Here is a 25,173-nt window from a genome sequence, read left to right as displayed (position 1 = left end):
GCAGTTTATTTAATCTATCTTGAGTCACTAAACAATCTAAACTTTGTATTCTCTCCTTTTGATAGTAATTACAAGCAGATATATATATCAAATGTGACTCTCATTTAGACTTTGGTTTGTAAGAACAAAAGTTATTATCAGAGCCAATTACTGTTTTACCTACATGGCTGCACAGAAGCAGGGAGCTCAATTTTCATCTCATCAGTGATTTTGTGGTATTTATTTTATTACTATGCCCACAAAGCTATATAAGAAGGAAATAGCTTATGCTATTAAAACTAGGGCTGGAATAGAAGAGACTAAGGTTTCTTTTAGAAGAACTTCTGAATTAAAAACACTAGGCAGCATGTAATGCGAGCTCCCCAGACATGGACAGACCATAAAATGACACACATCTGAGCAGCAGATCCCATACAGAGTAATCAAAATTGAAATGCTTCACAAACAAAGTTGAGAGAAGCTATTTACTAAGTTACAGTATTATCAACAGTGTTTGCTACAAATGATGTCTTCTAAAGTAGATATTGCTTAATATCATACTCCCAGTGGTTAAGGATGTCTGCTGTTTAATCTCAAAACTAGAGAAAAGAAAAATAGGAAAAGAATTTGAGTCACCTTTAACACTCATTCTCTCAACTATTATTGTTTGTAATGGAAAGAGCAATAGATGTCAAGTCGTGGTTCGAGCTATATGATCCAGATTTCTCATTTGTAAAACTAGGTAGTAACACTTACCTTCACAGGGTTGTTTTTGAGTTTCAAATGACTAATGTATGTTAAGTATTTCATAAATTATAAAGTAGTATGCAGGTGCCAATTTGAAACAGGGTTCTACTGGCCAAAAAATAACAACTACAATGGATTGAAACACTTCAAATATATAAAAATCCATGAGTCCTTAATAATATTTCCCTCTCACCCCAAAAGCTAGTTGACAAAAATTGATAAATTAATCTGAAAATTGATAAGTAAAGGAAGGAATTAAGCATTTATTCTACTTTTCCTTAAAAACTATTTTTCAGATTCACCAAAGAGTTCCTGGGGAAAAGTTCTTTGTAGGAGCTAATAAATGCAAAGTAATGATGGAATTATAAAATAACCACTTTGCAGTCCCTAATGAAATAATGTATTTAGGTAAACATCAATGGTTGATGAGGGTTTTATAAAGGATAAATTGAGCTGATAATACTTGGACTCACTGACCAATCTAATACCATTAAAAGAAAAAAAAGAAATTGCCTCCTGATATGCTGTAAAAGAAAGTACATAGCACCACCACTGTATAATATAAAGTATTCTTGGCAAAAAAATGGAACCTGAATCCAATCAAGCTTTTAGATAAAACTATCAGTTTAGAAGAACTACTAGGGACAGAGGAACATGTAAAATGATGCCGTGGGATTGCAATCAGCCAAGTCCAAACTGTAGGAAAAACCTATATGACAAATGACCCGATTTCTTCAATACACAAGTGACACTTTTTAAATGAGGGAAACTGTTACAGATAAAATGAAATATGATCATGGTGTGTGGACATTGTTTGCATCCTGATTCAAATAACAGTAGAACAACAATTTTAAGACAATTGGGGAAAATTGAACCTGGACTGGGAATTATGTTAATGAATTGTTAAATTTCTTATATGTGATAATGGTTGTTTTTAAAAAATTTTTATCTAAGAATATACCATGGAGTGAAATGATACGATGTCTGGGACTTGCTTTAAAAAATTTTGGCCGGGCACGGTGGCTCACGCCTGTAATCCTAGCACTCTGGGAGGCCGAGGCGGGTGGATGGCTCGGGGTCAGGAGTTTGAGACCAGCCTGAGCAAGAGTGAGACCCCGTCTCTACTAAAAATAGAAAGAAATTATCTGGCCAACTAAAAATATATATAGAAAAAATTAGCCAGGCATGGTGGCACATGCCTGTAGTCCCAGCTACTCGGGAGGCTGAGGCAGTAGGATCACTTAAGCCCAGGAGTTTGAGGTTGCTGTGAGCTAGGCTGACGCCACGTCACTCACTCTAGCCAAGCAACAGAGCGACACTCTGTCTCAAAAAAAAAAAAACAAAAAATTTTTGCCCAAAAAAGTGAAGGGAATAGGTGAAATAAAAATGGTATAATTATGTTAACTGTTAAAGCTATTTTTGTGCCTACTCAAAAATAAATTTTCCTAACAAGTTATATTAAAATTAAGATGGAATTAAAATGTAATTATTCATGATTTTATTATGACTTCAGCTCTAACATTCTATGGTCTATGACTTCCCCTCTTACTTTGCTGTTAGGGCTAGAAGGATCAAAAAGTAGAAGCCCTCCACAACCAAAGCATCACTTAACTCCATGCTGCTTCTAAAAAGCCCAGCTGCCACCTAACTGCCTCAGGTTCACAAAACCTAAAGACTTAACTACTTCTATTCAGGTGTTCCTATCCAGTTTTCTGATTCCTACAGGAGTTGAATTAGAGAATAAGAGAAAGGTGGAGGGAGAGAGCTAACATTTATTCAGTTCCCATTTTGTGCCGGGCCACCATAATAGGTGGGTGTTGTCATATTCGACTGATTTAATTTACTCCTTAAAATGACAAGAGGGAGTATGTGATATTATCACTACTTTGCCAACGAGGATAATTGGTTAAGTGACTTCTCAAGGTCACACAACTCAAAAATGGGGAGACAGGATTTGATTTAAGTCTTTGACTCCAAAGCCTCTTTCCATCATAACATGCTGCCACATTATAAAGAAAGGTTAGCTGATGCACTCTTGATTCAACTTCCTATCATTTTATCAGATCCTATATCCTCTCTCTAATCCCTACAGGCATTGCTTTGGTCCATGCCCTCACTGATTATTACATAGACTTCTGTAATGGTCCCTAAGATGTGTCTCTTTGCTTCTAATCCAGGGGTGGAGAACCTGCGGCCTCCAGGCCACATGTGGCTCTCCAGATCCAGAAGTGTGGCCCCTTGATTGAATCTAAACTTCACAGAACAAATCTCTTTATGAAAATCCTTTAGTAAAAGGACTTGTTTCTGGGTGCAGTGGCTCACGCCTGTAATCCTAGCACTCTGGGAGGCCGAGGCGGGAGGATCATTTGAGCTCAGGAGTTCGAGACCAGCCTGAGCAAAAGCGAGACCCCGTCTCTACTAAAAAGGGAAAGAAATTATCTGGACAACTAAAAAATATATAGAAAAAATTAGCCAGGCATGGTGGCGCACGCCTATAGTCCCAGCTACTCGGGAGGCTGAGGCAGTAGGATTGCTTGAGCCCAGGAGTTTGAGGTTGCTGTTAGCTAAGCTGATGCCACGATACTCTAACCCGGGCAACAGAGTGAGACTCTGTCTCAAAAAAAAAAAAAAAAAAAAAAAAGGATTTATTCTGTGAATTTTGGATTCAGTCAAAAGGCTGCACTCAAGGATCCATCCTCTGCATGATCTCCTGCCTCTAATCGCTAATTGGAATATGTCTCACCTTGAAAATCTTACAACAGTTTCCCTTAGGGTGGCATGACCTGATCCATTCCTACTTTCCAGCCCCTTATCCTGCCATTCCCTCCTGACTGCTCTGTGCTCTATTCATGTTGAATGACCAACCAGTCTGCATACAATATGCTCTCTCCACCTCTGGAAGTGAGCATGGTCCTCCCTCTTCTGGGAAGGTCTTCTTCTCCCCTCTGCAGTGACTTCTGGGCCCACTCTTACTCAAACTTGATCTCAGATCAGGCACAACCTCCTCTGGGAGGTCTCCTCTCACCTCCATCTCTCCTTTTCTACTCCCAAGAAATATTCATTCTTTGAAACATTTATTGAGAGACTACTAGGTGTTGGAAAGAAGAAAGATAAAGTCTCTACCCACATGGATTTTACATTCTTGAAGGAATGTACGGAATCAGACAATAAACATATAAACACATATGTAATTAATTTCAGATTGCCATAAGTACTGTAAATAAAATAAAGTACTTTAATATAATATAATGGGATAGAGAATATTGGGAGACTGTCTTAGATATTGTAGGCAACAACAGCTTCTCTGTCTGACAATTAGACTTGAGTGAAGAAACTGAGCTAGTCATGCAAAGATATGGGAATGACTGAGGGGTAAGAAATGATATGAGAGGCAATAACTGCAGAAGCTAAGGCCTTAATAAGAGGCTGGCCTTAATAGGAGGAGGGACACTTCTGCCATTATGATAACAAGGAAGATAAGGAATATAAGTCTAGACATAGAAAGGTTGACAGATTTGGTTAGGATTAATTTGTCTGTACATGACAAAAACTGGAAGAATATTATTTAAATAAGACAGAATTTAGTCCTCTCATGTATATGAAGTCCAGAGGTTGCCGGTTTCCCAAAGCTCCTGAGGGGAACCACTATATTAAGTTCCATGTGGAAAGGGAACATGACTGTAATGAACATCTTTATATCCCAGAGCCTGGCACAGTGAATGGTACATAAAATACATAATATTTGTAGAATAATCTGAATTAATGTCTCACAGACTGCCGTGAAGGCAATTATAAAAGAAAGTCTCTGACAATGCTTTCAACACTGAAATTAATGGATTAAGTGCAAAGTCTCTTATATTTGCTTTATTTCTTCTATTCAAAGACAAATGTGTTTTCAGGTTGTAACATTTTAATAATCAGCCTTTCTTATACATCTGTGGTCTCCAACCCCCAAGCCGTGGACAAGTTCCAGTTCGTGGCCTGTTAGGAACCAGGATGCACAGCAAGAGGTGAGTGGTGGGCGAAGCTTCATCTGTGTTTATGGCCGCTCCCCATCCCTTGAATCACCGCCTGAGCTCCACCTCCTGTCAGATCAGCAGCGGCATCAGATTCTCAGTGAACCCTACTTACTGTAAACTGCGCATGTGAGGGATCTAGGTTGTGTGCTCCTTATGAGAGTCTAATGCCTGATGATCTGAGGTGGAGCTGAAGAGTGGTTAGTGCTTGGGAGTGGCTGCAAATATAGATTATCATTCACAGAGAGGTTTGACTGCACAATAAATGTAATGCCTGAAACCAATCTCCTTCACCCCAGGTCTGCGGAAAAATTATCTTCCATGAAGCCAGTCCCTGGTGCCAAAAAGGCTGGGGACCACTATTATACATAATGTCAAAAGAAACTTGCCACTCACTACTTGTAGGAGTAAGCTGTGACACAATTATGTAGCTCAGAATTTAGTCATGCATAAGAATCTGTTCACAGCACCATTACCACAAGTGAATTTTGTGCCCTAGAAGTACCACAGCTGCTTACATTTTAAGCTGAATTAGGATCTCTAATTTTTTGCTTAAAATGTCTTTTAAAAGATTACATTTTGATACAGCATTTTAAAAAGAGTTATTGTAGATGCAGAAATTGTCTGTCAAAAACCAGCAAAGCAAATCTCATGGATTTTCAGAGCTATGGAGAGCTAGTGTCACCAGTTCATGCAGTCGCTCAAGTACTTAACAGCTCTCTGAAAGAAGCCTTTCCCTGATTTTCAAGAGAAGGTGTTTAACTTTCAGGGATGGGAAATTCAGTTGAGGAAAATATGAAAGTATGAGCTCAACCAAGTGAGACAATGAAAAGAAACCCTAATATTTTTCATCATGCTCCACAATTATATTACAAGTCAAAAGAGGCAAAAAGATTCAACAACTCAAGTCAGTTTGTCATCACGATGCTATGCATAACATCAAATGGCCAAAGGTGATTTGGAGGAATCTTTAGACTGTGAATAAAAAGGCTTAGACTCAAACTTTGTGACATGAAAGTGTAACATAGATTATTGTTGATTTAAAAAATTACATTGGATGCGTTTTTAACCTGAAAACCTCTTATTAATTGATTTTGACCCATGATTTGTCTAAGAATCTAAGAAAAATGAAAATTTCAACTACGACATTCTAATCTGAGAGATCTCATTTTCTCTTGCTTGCACCATCCCCTAAATGTTGGCCAGAGCAAATCTTTAGATCATATTCTCATATATTTCTTCTGAGCTCCATGATACATGTGGATATATCCAGCTGCCTGTGCGGCATTTCCTCCCGGAAGAGTACACAAGTATCTCGGATTCAACATTGTCTGAAACTGAATTAATCTGATCTGTTTCAACCATCACCCCAACACGTCTGCTCCCTCTCCTATGTCTCCCATTTCAATGAAGGTGCCACGACCACCTCATCCTGGATATTGTGAGTTATCCTTGACCCTCTCACTCTCTTCTATCCCCTAATCAAACACCAAGTCATGTGAGTTCTACCTCCAGTCACAATAGGACTGAGAATCAGTTCTTTTCCCTTTATATACATGTCACTGCAATAACCCAGACCTTTGTCATCTCTCACCTGGATCACCATAACACTTGGTTGACAATGCTCCCAGTATCTGCCTACAACTTCAATCTCTTTTTCCATAACTGCTGACATAGTGATCTTTCCAAATCACTATTATGATCATGTCACTCTTTAATTCTTTATTTAAAATACTTTAGTACTCTATAAAAATTCAAACTCCTTCATGCTATATAATTTTAGCAAGTTGCATCATAATCTTGTCCTCCCTTATCTCTTATTCAGTCTCATCTCTCATCTCTCCTCAAATAATACTCTATATTTTAATTACAAGGAACTCACTGGGATCTCCCCAAATGGGCTATGCTCTTGTTTACATGCATGTCTTTGCACATTCCCTCCACTGCGGACACCTCTCAGTGAGACTCAGCCCAGCTGTCACCGTCTATGGAAACCTTTCCCATCTCTGACCCAGTCTGCATAAGCCTGACCTTTCTCTTTGGTACCAAAACACACAGTGCTTCTCTCTGTCTCAGATGATATGTAAGATCCTGTTTGTCTATCTCCCTCAATATATTCTCAAGAACAAGTCCTCCAGTGATTAGGACAGTGTCTAATGCCCAGTAAGCAGTCAATTTGTTGAATGATTGAATAACTTAATAAATGAATGAATGTTTTGGTAGTCTGGGGGAAGTTGGTTTATCCCTGTTGTCTTGAATTAATTACTAATAGCATTCTATTTTCTTCTTAAAAGCACCATGGTTTGGACACAGTAGCTTATATTGTCACTTGGCTCATATATGTCTTTTGGAAATGAGTAGTTCTAAAAAAATAATACACCCTGTGCTGGATTATCTTCCATTTGCCATTGGGAAGATGGGCAGGAGATCAGAAGGATGGAGGAGCATGAGGTTAGGGCATTTCTTCTTCTGACTCCCTCCCCAAAGGATTGCCACAGGTGAAGTGCCCCACTAAATACTGTGATTAAAGATCAGGCCATGTTGGGCCAGCTCTGTCTAGGGCCTTCCCTCCATCTCCATAGCAGGTAACCATAACCATTTGTTTTAGTTTGAGTTCCCTAGGAAACAGACTCTGAACCAGAGATTTACACAGCAGGTTTGCTGGGGAGAGCTCTCAGGATCAACGCCTGTGAGGAGTAAGGGACATATGGTTAGACAGGGGAAAAGCTGAATTGTGATGCAGTTATAAGCTCCTCAGTTGATCCTACAGGAGTTCTGCAGTTATGATCCTTATTTTTACCCCAAATTGAGACGAGGGGGCTAGACTTTGTACCGCATATCAACCAGTCATAGGATGTGGCTACCCTGGGAAGAAGGGTAACTTGTTGTGAGCGGCTCCCTTTGGCATAGCCCTGGGAGGATGTTAGCTCTAACATTTCAGGCAGTTGGGGGAGTGAGTTCTTCAGTCCTGAGTCAGGGGTTGGAGGGGAATGGAATGGGGAATCTAGACAGCATACTATAGCAACCACTACACCATTCCCTCCCCTTGACCCTTAAGAACTAAGGTTGGTTGTGTCCTGTTATTGCTAGTCCCAGGTATTCTCTATTGTCTCTTATTTCCCTCCATCTTCATCTCAACCTGGGAAATAGTTCTTTTATGAAATCCTCCTCAAATCACCTAATTTGAACCACCTATTTCTAGCCCCAAACTCTAATACTCCATGTAATTAATGGCCCAGTCTTGATTGTTTATGTGAATACCTAATTTCCCTTAACTTGCATGATTTTGTATAACAAAAAGCCCAAACAGAAGCAATGCATCCTATGTTCTCTCTTTTAGCAAACAGCACCACCACACACCCACTCCCACTGCTTGAGCCAAAATCTTAGCCTGGTTTTTGACTTCTCTCTCTCCTTTATCTGCAAATACTTTAGATTTTATCCCTGGAGTCTCTTTCCTTTGTATATTACACTTTCCATCTCCTCACCACCACTCTTGCTTAGACCATCATCATTTCTTGCTCATCTTATTGCAACTGTTTCCAGATTAGTTTGCTCCCTCTAATACTTTCATCACACTATAGCCAAAAAGTGATATTTTTTTAAAGAAATAAATATACTTACTCACTTGCCTGCTGAACAACTTTCATTATCTCCATTCCTGGACTTTATACAAGTACAAACTCATTAACCAAGCTCATAAGAGCATTTCCCCATGGACCACAGCCTCTAGCTCTCCTCTCCTCCTAGACTAGGCTCCAGTCAGGCTGGAATATTCTCAGTTTTCCTCATACCCCATGTTCTCTCACCCCTCATCTTTTGTAAATGTGGCTTCCTCTACCTACGCACTCAGTGCCCACCGTCCTCACTCAGTCTTCACACCTTTATTCTGGCTAACTTCCACTGATTCTCTAGATATCACCTCTAAGAAACTTTCCTTGAACTCCACTCCTCCTCAGTCTGACTTGGGTGTCCTATATGCCCTAATAGAATACTACACTTTTCCCATTATAGCATTTCTTTCCACATTTTATCATTGTCACCTACTTATTTCTTCCACAGACATTATCTTCATGAGTACAAGAACACTGTTGTATCCCTGGTGCCTAATAGAGTCCCTAGCACATAGAAGGACATCAATAAACATCTGATAAATAAATAAATTGGTTGATTAATGGGTACAAATATACAGTTAGATAGAAGAAATAAGAGTTGGTGTTTGATCAGTAGGGTGACTATAGTTAAAAATAGTCTATTGTACATTTCAAAATAGCTGGAAGAGAATAATTTGAATGCTCCCAATATAAAGATAATATTTAAGATAATGGGTACCCCAATTACCTTGATTTCATCTTTACACATTATATGAATGTATCAAAATATCACATGTATCCCCAAAATATGTATTATCTGTTATGTATCAATCAAAAATTAAAATAAGAAAAACATTAGGCAAATGAATAAATTGATGCTTTACAAGCCTCTGCTTCTCAAACTGGGGCACCATTGGGAGTGTGTTGTAGTGTGGTAGGAATATAATAAACATGAGAGATAATCCTTGGGGCATCAGTTTTTGCTATATATTCGGGGTTAAAATCCATTACTTCTATATTGAAACTAAAATGGATATATAATAGAATGAAGCAAAAAATTCTTATACATTTATATGACAAAGCATGAGATATCAAAGATATTTCCCACTTGCTTTAGGGTCTTTAGATTCAACCCCAGAACCTACCGTGTCACACTTTCCCTCTTTTGTTGTCAGGAATATTCAATAGAAAAAACTCAGAAATATGATACTACATTCCATTTACATTTTATCCCAAAGTTCTTTGATTTTAAAATAGCATATATTTAATGTAAATAATTGTATGATTATAGCTTCATATATAACATTTGTGAACAAAAGATGGCTTTTAGTTTTAATAATTTAAAATGTAATCTGTTTCAGTAAAAGCAAAAAAATCATAACCAACCCAAACCTCATATATCTGCAAATGTGCTGTACTGTATGTTTTATTATAAACAAAGAGAAATGTGTGGAAAAATAAAAATCAAACTATTAACGTTGGCTACTTCATGGCATTGGGCAGTTTGGTAGAGAGTTGGGTGAAAGAATTAGCTTTGCCTTTACATATTCATGTTATATTTTTCTTACTATAACAAACAAATTACTGATAAATTTGAAGGAAAAAAATTTTAAAAATGAGTATTTTAATTAGCAAACATGGAGTCTATGTTGATTTTGCCCACAATTATCTGTAAATCCTGAAAATAAGACTTTACATTCCAATTCTACTTACTAATATTTCATTACTGATTCTTTTGTTTTCAAGAGAAAACCCTCAGAAAGGGAAAGATTAGCATAAACCGGTTTTTAAAATTATAAGTGTTTCTGAACGTGCTTTTTCAAATTTAAAGATGCTTAATAAACCAATTTTAATTATGATTCTTAATTACAATTGAGCAACTCTTAATTATTTGTCACTTAAGCTTTTTGGGGTGAATTAGAATTCCAAAAACAGCTATCCACTTTTGGGGAAAGACAGCTTAAAGAAGCAACTGGGGTTTACCTAGTTGAAAAGGTTGGAAGTAGGCAATTAAAGGTGGTAATATCCCAGTTGGATTTCACAACTACTTAATAATACCAGCTTTTATGTTGGTGTAGTAGGCATGTGTAACAGCTGGCAAAACAGCACTGTTTGTCATTGACTTTACAATGCAAAATTAGGGCTATCTTTTGTGTCAGAGGGTATGCATTTTTAAGCAGATGTCACCATTATTAGAAATAAAACAAGGATAGGGATCCAGGCCTTGGAGGCAAAGTCAGGGTGAGAAACAGTCCATGCCCCTTTCTAAGGGAAACTCACCCATGATCACAGCATTTAAAAGAACACAGGATTATACTTAACATATAGGATTCCTTATATTCATGATCATTAGCCAGAATTCAAAACTCTTTGGGGAAAATAAATTTCTGGCCATAGTCTTATTTTTTTTTCTGGAACAATGAGAGCAATTATACATTCTACAATAGTCCTAACTTCAGATATTTTATTTCATTGTTCTTATACATCAGAGATCTCCATCCAATCTCTGGTCTTGTGGACCAACTGTAGCCTTCCTGAGATTCTTATCAAACAAATAAAAATTTAACTGAAGCATCTATTTAATAGTAAGATGTGAAGTTTAAGCTTCCTTTATCACAGCCTTCTGTTTTATTTTTACTGGAGCCTTTACTGTTATCTGATATTTTCCTGATGGTCTGTCTCCCCCCACTAGAAAGTAAGCTTTCCGAGAGTAGGGACTTGATCTGTTTTATTCATCCCAGTGTGCTTCTAATACTCCTTGGCACACCCACACAGAGTGGCTGAACAGATTCAATGTAACTAGTGCAAGGACAGAGGTAGGAGAGGGCTGCTTTGGGAGTGCAGAGGAACCTGGATTGAATTTTACATGGGGACAAGCACACTCTTAGAGGTTATTATAGTGGTTTCATTTATTCAGTCAACAAACATTTATTGAGAGTCCCCTGGCATAATATAGCAATGAACAAACAGGCATAGATCCTAACTTCATTAAGCTTATAATCCAGTGGGATACAGAGACATTAAAAAAAATCACACAACTCACTATCTAATTACAAATGGTGGCAAGTGTGATGAAGGAAAAACACAGGGTAATACAAGCAGTTATAAAAAGGGTACCACATGATATCTGCACAACTTTGTAAATATGCTAAAAGTCCACTGAATTGAACACTTTAAAAGGATTAATTTTATGGTATATAAATTATCTCTCAATAAAGCTATTATTAAAAAAACAGTATCATAGATAAGAGCACCAGCTTTGGATGCCTACATTTCTGGGTTCATAATCTTGGTCTAACACTTATTAGCTGTGTTCTCTTGGGCAACTTATTTACATCTCTGTACCTTGGTTTCTTCATCAATAAAATGAAGATAATAACACCTCCTTCTAGGATTGTTCTCAAGGTTAACAAGCTAGTATTTACAAAGCACTGAGAACTGTACCTCGAACCCAAAAGAGGTGAGCTATTATTACTTTTGGGGAGTAAGGGAGGGCTATGGGCTGAATGTTTGTGTCCCCCCAAAACCCATATGTTGAAATCCTAACCCCAAATGGGATGGTATTACGAGGTGAGGCTTTTGGAAGGTAATTAGGTCATGAGGGTGAGCCCTCATGAATGAGATTAGTCCCCTTATAAAAAGACATATAACAGCCTGAGCAACATAGAGAGAGCTGTCTCTACAAAAAATACAAAAAAAATTAGCCAGGTGTGGTGGGGTGTGCCTGTAGTTCCAGCTACTCAGGAGGCTGAGGCAGGAGGATCACTTGAGCCCAGGAATCTGAGATTGCAGTGAGCTATGATGACATCCCTGCACTGTAGCCCAGGTAACAGAGGGAGACTTTGTTTCAAAACAAAAACAAAAACAAAAACAAAACAGACAAGACGGAAGAGTTTGCTTACTCTCTCTCTCTTTCTCCTCCTGCCCTGTGGAGAAACAACTGAAGAAGAAGAAGGTTGTTTGCAAACCAGGAAGAGTACCCTCACCAGATACCAGATCTGCCTTCACCTTGATCTTGGACTTCCAGACTCTAGAGCTATAAGAAACAGATTCCATTGTTTAAGCCATCCAGTCTATGGTATTCTGTCATGGCAGCCTGAACTAAAACGGGGAAGAAACAGGAATCAAAAAGAGAGAACAACAAATAAAGGCAAAGTCAGAAACCTCTTAAGCTCTATTCCTTGCCACCCGGAAACTTTTCTTTGAGGGCTCTATTCAAAAATTTAAAGGCATTATGTTTTAATCTATTTTGCTTTCTGAAGAAAGCTTTTTTATAATAGAAATTGACTATGCCATGAATATATCTGAAACAACAATATAAAATTGTATACTTACTATGTTTTCTAATTTAGAACACAAAGCAAATTTCTTACCTTTACTTTAAAAAAAAATTTAACAGCTTTATTAAGATATAATTCATATACCATAAAATTCACCCTTTTCTTTTGAGACAGGGTCTTGCTATGTTGCCAAGCCTGGCCTTGAACTCCTGGGCTCAAGTGATCCCCTCACCTCAGCCTCCTGAGTAGCTGAGACTGCAGGCTCATGCCACTACATCCAGCTTAAAATTCACCCTTTTAAAGTGTACAATTCAAATGGTGTTTAGTATATTCACAGAGTTGTGCAATTATCACCACTATATAACTCCAGAACATTTTCATCATCCCCCCAAAAAACTTCATACCCATTAGAAGTCACTCTTGGTCTCCTCTCCTCCCAGCCCCTGGCAATCACTACCCCACTTGCTGTCTCTATGAGTTTCTCTATTCGTACCTTTGCTCTTGGAAAGACACGTGGAAATGAACCATGCTGTCTTTGGGCTTGCCAAAGTTTATCCTGAGATTCCAGAGGGAAAACAAATAATTTCTGATCAATTAAAGTCGGAAGCAACCTAAATAAGAAAAAAGGAAATTTAAAATCAAATTTGCTGTCTTAAAAGCTTCTCAAATTATAATTTTTTTTTTTTTTTTTTTTGAGACAGAGTCTCACTCTGTTGCCCCAGCTAGAATGAGTGCCGTGGCATCAGCCTAGCTCACAGCAACCTCAAACTCCTGGGCTCAAGCGATCCTTCTGCCTCAGCCTCTCGAATACTGGGACTACAGGCATATGCCACCATGCCTGGCTAATTTTTTCTATATATATTTTTAGCTGTCCATATAACTTCTTTCTATTTTTAGTAGAGACGGGGTCTCGCTCTTGCTCAGGCTGGTCTTGAACTCCTGAGCTCCAACTATCCGCCCGTCTCGGCCTCCCAGAGTGCTAGGATTACAGGCGTGAGCCACCACGCCCGGCCTCAAATTATAATTTTAAAACAATGATTCCTAGTTAAGATTATATTTTATAGAAAATATTCCATTGGTAATTACAATAAATTAAACCAATCTTTAGCATTTTTACCACTGTAAACCTGCAGTTGTTTTATTAAGCATAAGAATTTTGAAGTCTGATAAAGACAACTATAGCATGAATAAAAAGCTCTTCTCTAGCTAAGTTTATATGACTAACAATCGACAGAATTATTGTACTATAAAACATTTCTTGGTAAAGAAAAATACATAATGTTGTATTTTGTTCAATAAAATCAAATTACAGGATAGTCAATGATAAATATATTCAAAATGATGGTCCCTAAGTAGTTAATACTTACATTCTTTAAATCTCTGCTATTTTATATGATTGTAAAGATTTCAAGATCAAAGGTAAAAGTTTTCCTTGTTAAGCAGTGGACAGTTCCATGGGAAAGCAATGTAAAAATAAACTAAAATTGTAAAAATGAGTGTATGTGTGCTATCTTATGTCTTAAAAATTTTAATTTGAAAACAGGACCTAATTCTTTAAAATGGTCAATGTAACTAAGATCAACGAAACTCACCCCCCAATAACTCAATTCCTTGATTCTACTGTGATGCCCTCTTTTGTAAAATTATCTTTAAAAAGCAACTTATGGACTTTTAGTTTTGCGCCAACATGTAAAGAGCTTGGAAGTTGTTGCTCCCATTCGCACAACAAGAAAAAAGCTAAAATCAATTCTTTTTATATTTATCAGAGAATTGAGATCACAGGGCAAACTGCTGCCCTGAAAACTGGAGAGAGAGGGGAATTCAAGGTATCACAGCTTATATGAGCAGAAACCTGCTGCTGCAGCCAGTACTGACAAGAACACTTAAACTCTTAATTGACAAATTTCTTGAGGCTTGGTGTGGACTAATTTGAGAGTTAAAAATTCTGGGGGAGGCTGGGCTCTCATCTATAATCCTTGCATGTTGGAGACTATTATGAGCAAATATATGCCAACAAATTGCAAAACCTAGAAGAAATGGATAAATTCCTAGATACATACAATCTACCAAGATTGAGCTATGAAGAAACAGAAAATCTCAACAAACCAATAAGGAGTAATGAGATCAAAGTCATAATGGAAAGCCTCCCATCAAAGAAAAGCCCAAGACTTGATGGCTTCACTGCTGAATTCTACCAAATATTTAAAGAAGAACTAATACCAATTCTACTCAAACTCTTCAAAAAAACTGAAAAGTAGGGAATACTTTCAAACTTATTCTTTGAGGCTAGCATTACCCTGACATCAAAATCAGACAAGGGCATAACAAAAACAGACAAGGACAAGCCAGTATCCCTGATGAACATGGATGTGAAAACCCTCAACAAAATACTAGAAAACTGAATTCAAAACCAGATTAAAAAGATTGGCCGGGCACGGTGGCTCACGCCTGTAATCCTAGCACTCTGGGAGGCCGAGGCGGGTAGACTGCTTGAGGTCAGGAGTTCAAGACCAGCCTCAGCAAGAGCGAGACCCCGTCTCTACTAAAAATAGAAAGAAATTATCTGGTCAACTAAAATACATACATAGAAAAAATTAGCCGGGCATGGTGGTATATGCCTGTAGTCCCAGCTACTGGGGAGGCTGAGGCAGTAGGATTGCTTAAGCCCAGGAGTTTGAGGTTGCTGTGAGCTAGGCTGACACCACGGCACTCACTCTAGCCCGGGCAACACAGCGACACTCTGTCTCAAAAAAAAAAAAAAAAGATAATTCACCATGATCAAATGTGATTCATCCCAGGGATGCAAGGATGGTTCAACATACGCAAATCAATAAATGTGATATATTACACTAACAGAACCAAGAACAAAGTCCATATGCTTATTTCAATAGATGCTGAGAAATCATTTGATAAAATTCAACATCCCCTTATGATAAAAGCTCTAACAAACTGGGAATAGAAGGAACATACCTCAAAATAAGAAAGGCCATGTATGACAAACCCACAGCCAACATCATACTGAACAGAGAAAAGCTGAATGCCTTTCCTCTAAGATCTAGAGCAAGACAAGGATGCCCACTTCCATCACTTTTATTCAACAGAATACTGGAATTCCTAGCCAGATCAATTAGGAAAGAGAAAGAAACAAAGGGCTTCCAAATTAAAAATGAAGAAGTCAAATTAGCCTTCTTTGCAGCTAACATGATTTTATATGTAGAAAAACCTAAAGGCTACACCAAAAACCTGTTAGAACTGATAAATGAATTTAGTAGAATTATAGGATACAAAATCAACATAAAAAAATCAGTTGTGTTTGTATACACCAACAGCGAACAATCTGAAAAAGAAATCAAGAAAGCAATCCCATTTTCAATAGCTAGAAAAATATAAAATATCTAGAAATCAATTTAACCTAAGAAGTTAAAGATCTACACAAGGAAAACTATAAAACACTGATAAAAGGAATGAAGAGGATACAAAAAATGGAAATCTGTCCCACTTTTGTGGATTAGAAGAATTATTATTGTTAAAATGACAATACTAACCAAAGCAATTTATAGATTCAATGCAATCCCTATCAAAATACCAATGACATTCTTCACAAAAATATGAAAAATAACCCTAAAATTTGTATGGAAACACAAAAGTCCCTGAAAAACCAAAGTAATCCTGAGCAAAAAGAACAAAGCCAGGAACATCACACTATCTGACTTCAAATTATACTACAAAGCTATAGTAACCAAATCAGCACAGTACTGGCATAAAGACAGACACACAGACCAATGGAACAGAACAGAGAACCCAGAAATAAACCTCTGCACTTACTAGCAACTCATTTTTGACAAGAACCTACAATGGAGAAAGGACAGTCTCTTCAATAAATGGTTCTGGGAAAATTGGCAAGCCATATGCAGAAGAATGAAACTAGACCCCGATCTCTTACCATATACAAAAATCAAATCAAAATGGATTAAAGACCTGAAACTACTAGAAGAAAACATTGGAGAAACGCTCCAGGACATTGATCTGGGCAAAGACTTTTTTGTGTAAGACCTCAAAAACACAGGCAAGCAAAGCTAAAACAGTCAAATGGGACTACATCAATCTAAAAAGCTTCTGCTAAGCAAAGGAAACAACCAAAGTGAAGAGACAACCTACAGAATGGGAGAAAACATCTACAAACTATCTATCTGACAGGGATTAATAACCAGAATATATAAAGAGTTCAAATAACTCAATAGCAAAAAAAAAATAACCTGATTTTTTAAATGGGCAAAAGATCTGAATAGATATTTCTAAAAAGAAGACATACAAATGGCCAACAGATATATAAAAAAATGCTCAACATCACTAATCATCAGAGAAATGCAAATCAAAACCACAATGAGATATTATCTCAAGTGGCTTTTATCAAACAGAAAGGTAATACTGGATGCTGGTGAGGATGCAGAGAAAGGAGAATCCTGTACACTGCTTGATGGGAATGTAAATTAGTACAACCACCACGAAGAACAGTATGGAGGTTCCTCAAAAAACTAAAAACAGAACTACCATATGATCCAGTAATTCCACTGCTGGGTATACATACAACAGAAAGGAAATCAATACATCCAAGAGATATCTGCATTCCCATGTTTATTGTAGCACTGTTCAAAATAGCCAAAATATGAAATAAATCTAAGTGCCCATCAGTAGATGAAAGGACAAAGGCTGGGTATATATACAAAAGAAAGGAAATCAATACATCCAAGAGATATCTGCATTCCCATGTTTATTGTAGCACTGTTCAAAATAGTCAAAATATGAAATAAACCTAAGTGCCCATCAGTGGATGAAAGGACAAAGAAAATGTGGTGTACATATAATATATACACACACACACACACACAATGGAATATTATTCAGACATAAAAAAGAATGAAATCTTGTCATTTGCAGCAACATGGATGAGCTTGGAGGACATTATGTGAAATGAAATAAGCCAAGCACAGAAAGACAAATATCTCATGTTCTCACTCATCTGTGGGAACTACAAAAGGTGGATCTCATGAAGCTAGTGAGTAGACTGGTGTTTCCCTGAGACCAGGAAGTGTAGGGGAGAAAGTGGGTTGAAGAGGGGTTGATTAGTGGGTATAATATACACTCAATAGCAGAAATAAGACCTAGTGTTTGATAGACCAGTAGGATGACTATAGTTAACAATAATCTATATTGTATGTTTCAAAATAGCTAGAAGAGAATAATTCAAATGTTCCTGATATAAAGAAAAGATAAATATTTAAGGTGATGGATATCCTGATTACCCTGATTTGATATGTACACATTATATGAATGCATCAAATTATTACATATACCCCCAAAATACTTATCTATTATACATCAATAAAATAATAAATTGAATTGAAATAAAGAACTTTGTACCAATTTATACCTCAACTAGTAGCATCAAAGTATGTCCATCTTGCTGTATCCTCATCAATACTGAATATTATGGTGGTTTAAATGATCTATTTTGCTTATTTTTTAAGAAACAATAGTAATATATTGTTTAATTTGCATTTCTCTGGTTTACCTGTAAGACTAAACATTTTTATTTCATTTGTATTTCATCAGTTACCAGTGACATTATACATTCTTCACATACTCCCCAGATATTTGCATTTCTATATCTGAGTAGTTTGTTGATACTCTTTTGTCTATATTATTTTTTTATTGTTAATAGTACTTTGTATTAAAGAATATTGCCAATTTTTGTGTCATCTGTTGCAAATTTTTTTCCAGTTTGTTGTTATGTTTCAGTTTATAATGCTTTTAAAAAATTATTTTTTGTTTTAAAAAATTTCAAACCCACAGAAAAATTAAAAGAACAGGGAGCACTCAAATGCCCCTCACAAATATTACCAAGTTTTAACATCTTGTTACCCATGCTTTATCTCTCTTTCTCTAACTAGACTGTAGTCATATTCTATATAACTGTACACTGCGCTGGAACAACACAGAACAGATTGGATCTGAGGTGCTTCAACAATTGAGCGACAATGTACCTTCTTATCTACATTCACCATTTAATAAAACCTCTTCTTTTCCTCTCACCGTTTCTATTACTTGCTTTGTTCTTGTTTCTTTTTTTGTTTCCCTCAAATACCCACACAACAGAGTGAGCATAAAGTGAAGATTTCTGCACAGTTCTGATAGTGCGGGTACAGATGGCAGTCACCCTCCTAGTGTCAATAAGCAAAGCATGGTCGTTAAGAACAGTGTGAACAGATAGCACAAGCAATAAAATCTGTGAAAGCCAGCGACGATAAAAGCAAGAATCACTCTTTGACACAGAAGAAGAATCATTGCCAAAGTGAGGATAATAGTAAAATCTATTTTGAAAAAATACAACAGCACTTGAAGCTCTCTGGAGAAAATATGCCACTTTTGATAATGTCCTTATCATTGTTTCAGAATGACTGCCAGGAAAATCTTGCATTTGCTGGCATCCATTATTATTATCACTTTGTGTACCTACTGGTTTTTGTCTCTACCAGACAAAACTACTAGATTTTCTCTTGAGCAATACATGCTTAAAAGGAAAACCATCTTTTGTGAAAACTAGGCTTTCTGGTTTTCAGGCGGTTATGGAGCGGTAGAAGAGTGCTAGATTACAGACATTTGATAAGGACCTGAGTCTGGGACTCAACATTGACCACGGGTGTGACCTGGGACGGGTTTACTTAACCTGTGCAGGCCTCAGTTTTCTCATCTTTAAAAGGAGAGAGTAAATATCTACCTCATAGGTTTAAAGAAAGTCCTTTACAAACTGTCAAATTATATGAAAATATTGACGATGATTATTATGATAATGACAATGAGGATGATAATTATTCCATATCTGCTCTAAATCATTTTTAAAGGCCTATCCAAGGATAGTAGTCATTTGGAAGAAACTCTCCTGATTTCCTGAGTTTCTATAGAGTGCAGCCCCCGTATGTTGGAACAATGTTGATTCTCAGTTACTCACAGGAACTGTGATCCACTGTCAAAGGAGCAAACAGAGAGCTGCAGTCCTTATTATATGCCTATCCTCTCAGAAGGAGTTTCTGCTGCAGGACTTTTGGCCTCTGATACTGAATCAGTCTCACAGTTTGAGCAGACAGTTCCTGCCAGCCTGACTGCCACGTCCCAGTCCTGGTTCAATCCCAGTGGAAGAGGCTTATTCCCACCCTTATAGCAACAGGGTAGCAGAATTTCCAGGAGCAGGTTCTTGATCATACATAGACAAGCCCTCTAGGTAGCCAAAAGAATATTGATTCCAGGCAGTCATGTTCATCCCAGAATTCCAAGCACAAATCATCTGCATTAGAAAAACGAAGAATGTTTGTTAAAATGCAGATTCCAGGACTCTATCTGGGAGCCAAGGAAAGAGAATTGCATACCAAAATTTAAGAACCATTACCGTAGACCTGTGGTCTCTCAGATAGGGTACCCACATCCCAGGTGATATAATACATAAGACAATGCCGTTGGTCATGTAAGCAAAGTATAAGAACTTCTATTTACATTAAAAAATAAATGAATTATAAGAAATTACTTTGTGCTACCATTTAATATTTAGCTTGTCACTGGATCCCTCCCATGGTCCTGTCTCTTGCCATTCTGGAGACATCCTGAATAGATCTGCTTTCAGAGCATTAGAATGGAGTGCAGTTTACTTATGTGGCGGGTTTATGAATTGTATTATTTAGTTTTAACTAAACCTGAAAAAATGGACACATGTCTTAAAAAGATTTCTGCAAAAAACATACTGTATTTTGAAGATAATAACAAGCATCCATTAACAACAAGAAAATGGTAGAGCTGACATTTTTACTCTTAGCCTAAGCTTTTCTTCAGCCACATTAGAAAGTAAAAATGATGATAATCCAATTGAACTCAAGTCAGCCAAAAAATCCCCCAAAACTTAAAAATTATCCAGAAGACTAAACATGGACTTATATTATCAATGCTGAACTTCACCTAAGTGTGGAGTATGTTTTGAGATATTAGCTACAGCCAGTTTAAAGTCATGATGATTAATAAGATTATGCAAACAGAACATTATAATTAATAACCTTTATTAATAAGAACAAAAAGTTTTATGTTAACAAAATTTTTAAAATTTAAAAATTTTTATTTTATCTTTATCTCATTACTTAAAAATTTCTATTTTTAAAATTCTACTGATGTACTTTATAATGTATTCACTACATATGATAAAGTATATGATTTATAAATAAATATACATATATTATGGGTACATGCCCAAATTTCTTTAAATGATGGCTGTGTGGAATAAAAGGCCAGGTCCAACTTTGGTCCCAGCTTGAAAACTGCAGGAAGTTAAGTCCCCCCTCTGACCTCCTGATCAATGATCAATGTTGTGACTAAGCAACCTGCTCCTCAGTGAGGCATGCCATTGGTAGACTAAAAAACACCTTCCTACTTGGATACTATAAGCACTTCATCAGGGAACCTCAGAAGAAAAATGCACTAAATTGGCCAGTCCTGTTTCTTCAAGGCATGAGAACCTAAGGAATTCTGGGCTCTGCAACCTGCCTTGCATATAATCTCCCAGTAGGTCATGCCAGACTCTGAAACCAAGTCTATTTATGGCAGTCTTTCATGGCAAGTGCAGAACCAGGTGTGATTATCTACCTGGGAGCAGAGAAAATGTCAACCACGGGCAACAGTCCTCAATCTCCTGGATTCTCCTGCTTCTATCTATTTCCACCTGCTGCTATTGCTTCTCTTCCTCCCTGAGTCACACCCTAGGACTTTTGCTTTGACTTCCAGGAACTGCCTCAGGCTTGTTTACTTTGAAGACCCAGTTTGGACTTTTCTCCAGTTTTCAAACTTTGACCCACCTCATTTCATTTCAAATTACATGCCACTTTAGCCCCACATATCCACAGCGAGGACAAAGATGCTCTTGCCGTCTCCCCCAGGCTGGTAGGGCCCATACAAACTTGGAAGTCTTCCCATCCTCCTGATAGGAAGGCCAGTGATTATATGATTGTATTGAATAGGAAATATATGATCCAAGGACTACTTCTAGGTGCCAACTCCATGCCCCAGTCAACGTTTTCCTTCACTCTTTCAGACCCTAATAAGGGACAAGGACACTCCTTGGCAAGAGAGAACTATATAAGAAAAGATGTCTGCCATAAACTTTCCATTTTGTTCTTCTAGCTGCAACTGCTACCTAGTTAGCTCTTTTCAGCTATCATAACCTGCACACCTACAGGCCAGACTCCCTGTTCTCTGTCAAGATGAGGAGAAAATGAGAAAACTGGAGACAGGAGAACCTAAGTATTGGATTATTTTATTAAAGTTGGTGACAGACATCTCTTCTCTTGTTTACTTTTCCCCAGCCCTTCCGTTCTGAGGCTTTCTTAGTTGTTGCTTTTATGCTTGGTACTTGATCACACACCTTCTCCACCTCCTACAGACCTCTGGGCTATGTAGGCCTCCCACTTTGCCCTCCTGGGCTCTCTTAATTTCAAACTAAGAGTCAACACATTCAGTTGATAAGGTAACCTCCAATATTTTCTTCTCCAAGAATCTCTTTTATTATTTTCCCTATAGATTCCTTATTTTAAAAGATTATATATATTAACCTATGTACAAGCCATAGTTTTAGTACCAAATTTAAAAATTAAACATATAAATGGCCAAAAACTAAGATGTTTAATCAGTATGGACTCATACATTTTATTTCATTGAATTGTTTAACTCAAGAGTATACTTTTGAAATTTTAGACTAATGATAATTTATTTTAAGAATTTAAAAATATTGAAAATAACTTATAAATACCATTATTTTACCTTTCATTAGCATGACAGAAAAAAACACTAGATTTAGAAGAAGATTGGACTTTATTAGAATTCCTGCAGACTTCTTGGTTATGTGATCTTGTGCAATTTATTCAATCTTAGTTTCGTCATCTATAAAATGTAGATAATAACAATGCTGACTTCACAGTGTTATTGTAAAGGTTATTTGAGATAATGTATATAAAAGTGATTTGTAAAGTTTAACATGCTATATAATGTACATTTGCTTATCTGACTTCTGGCCTCCTCCTTTCCAAGACTTTTTCTAAATTGGCATATGGCCCTATCTGTTTCCCTGATCTTAGCTCCTCATCTTAATCTACAGGGACTTAAAATTTGAAGCTGCATATCTTCTGTGTCATCTTCCCCAAAACTAAGTCCCATGTGCACTAGAAAGTTCCAAGTAACCTCAGACCCTAAGTCAAAAACAAAACGTAGTGCTTTTTTCCTCAAACTGATTTCTCTTAGCTATCATTTTAGATCAATGATTCCTCTACCTTCTCACTGACCCAGTCCCCAAATCTTGGGGCCAACCTTGAGTCTCACTCGTTCTACTTCTATACAATCTCACGTTCATTGAGATTCTTTCCAAATGTCTCACACCTAACCTTTCCTTTTACTCCCCCGCCATCATGCCATCATCTTTGTCCAGGCCTATGTATCTCAGATTAAACTGAGTAACAGGGACAACGTCTATGACTAATCAGTATATCCCCAATATCTAGGATAGTGCTTGGTAAAGAGCAGCTGTTCAATAAATGTTTGTTGAATAAGTCAATGATAAATAAATTATTAAATGAATATGTAATTGTGGAAATCTATCTACTAATTTCCTATCTCTAGACTATGTTGTTTCCCAACCACTCTATACAGCACTTCCAGGTTAATCTTTATAAAATGTCGTTTTCATCATGTCATAATTTGACACAAAAACCTTCAATGGTTTCCTACTTTCTAAATGATGAATTTAAAATTTACTATCTAGTATTAAACTCTTGCCCAATCTATCCCCTACTTCATCTATTCAACTGTTTTCCCATTTCTCTTCTCCAAGCCTGCTGGTCTTCACAGTTGAAAAGGCCTCCTATGTTTATTCGCCACGTGGTTTTTCATTCATCTTATTTTTTCCTTCTCAAAAAGCTCGCCCTTTTCTTTTCTGCATGCCTGAGTCCAAGTACTACTTTACCCTTGAAATCTTTTCAGACTACAGTAGCCCATATTAACATCTCAAGGTTCTGATCGCCTATTTAACTTATATCACCTTTTAATCATGTGCTATGATGCACTGTAATCTGCACTGAGCTAGTCACTCTGACCAGACTCTAAGATCCTTGAGGTAGTGACCTTCTTTCGAATTCCAAAGAGCACTAGCCATGGTACTAGCACATAGTTCAAATTCATTTGATACCTCTTGACTTGAATTAAACATGGACTGAACAGGTGTTCTAATTCAGGATGCCAAAGTAGGGACAAGGAGGAAGGCAAGGAAATGGGCTTTAAGACTCACCATAGACCCAGACATTGGTGGAACTCTGGAGTGCCAGTGTGTTGACACTATAAAGAAGTAATGATGACAGACAGTGTTCCTACATCATGGTGTCCACATCACTGGGACATTCCCAGACCTTTCTGCTACTCTAGGTTCCTAGCATTCTGGAATAACTTTTCTCCTATTCCAAAGTAGAGCACCTCATGTGATCAACATGCTAATAATCTGCCAGGAAGGCAGAGGATACTTAAAATTTTCTCCAGTTTTCTAAGAGATATGAGGGTACTAAATCATATATAGTCTATTACTATCTGTGCACCTCAATGTTGCATTCTTTCACTTTGGCTAATTATTCTAATATGTGCAAAGAGGATTTAAATTCATGAAAATAACATTGAGTGGAGGGAATCTTGGTTCTAGTGTTGGTTCTACTCACCAACTCTCAGATCTTGGTCAAGTCCTTTAACTTCTATGACCTTATTTTACATATTTATAAAATGAGGATAATACTTATCAAGTCCATGACATACTTATTTTAGGGATCAAATAAAATAATATAAATATACTACATATACTATCCATGGAAGGGGATAAAGTATTATCATCAAGAGCAAACATTTGTTGAGGCCCTACCATGTGCAAGACACTATGGTAAACTAGGACTACTGAGATATACGAGACTTGGTCACTGCCCTCAAGAACAATAAAAAAGTAATTACCAATATAAAGTGGTAAATTATGTATGCCAATAAGTTACAGAGGTACTGAATGCTATAAAAATTCAGAGATAATTTGAAGAGGTGAGGGCAAGCTTAATAGAGAAGAGGGACCAAAAGAGAACAGTGGTAGTTGGCCTCCTAGATGGCCCCTAATGGCCCCCTGGTATTCATGCCTTTGTGTAACCCCTTCCTCTTCAGTGTGGGCTAAACCTACTGACTCACTTCTAACAAACAGAATAGGGTAGAAGTAATATCACTTCTTAGATTAGGTTACAAAAAGACTGTGGCTTCCATCTAAGGCACTCTCTGGGTCTCTCATCAGCTACCATGTTGTGGAAATACTCAGGCAGCCTAAGAGAGACATGGTGAGGAACCAAGGACTTCCAGTAACCATATGAGTAAGTTTGGAAGCAGATCTCTCCTTCTCCCTCTAACCCTCATCAAGTCTTCAGATGAGACTGACCCAGCCAACACTTAGATTGCAGCCTT

The 25,173-nt window shown here is 37.3% G+C and overlaps 1 protein-coding gene across 1 annotated transcript in view; it reads right to left on the bottom strand.

Annotated features, from left to right (window-relative positions):
• Window positions 1-25,173, bottom strand: part of IQCH (IQ motif containing H) — a 201,869-nt gene that overhangs the window by 166,903 nt on the left and 9,793 nt on the right. The window contains exon 2 of the mRNA XM_045541606.1: window positions 13,109-13,226. The gene's annotated coding sequence lies outside the window, so the exon portion shown is untranslated. The remainder of the gene's footprint in view (window positions 1-13,108; window positions 13,227-25,173) is intronic.

The sequence above is a fragment of the Lemur catta genome, chromosome 1 (assembly GCF_020740605.2).
Source record: "Lemur catta isolate mLemCat1 chromosome 1, mLemCat1.pri, whole genome shotgun sequence".
Taxonomy (NCBI): Eukaryota; Metazoa; Chordata; class Mammalia; order Primates; family Lemuridae; genus Lemur; species Lemur catta.
Note: the sequence above shows the minus strand (reverse complement) of the source record. Positions and strands in the feature narration are given on the sequence as shown.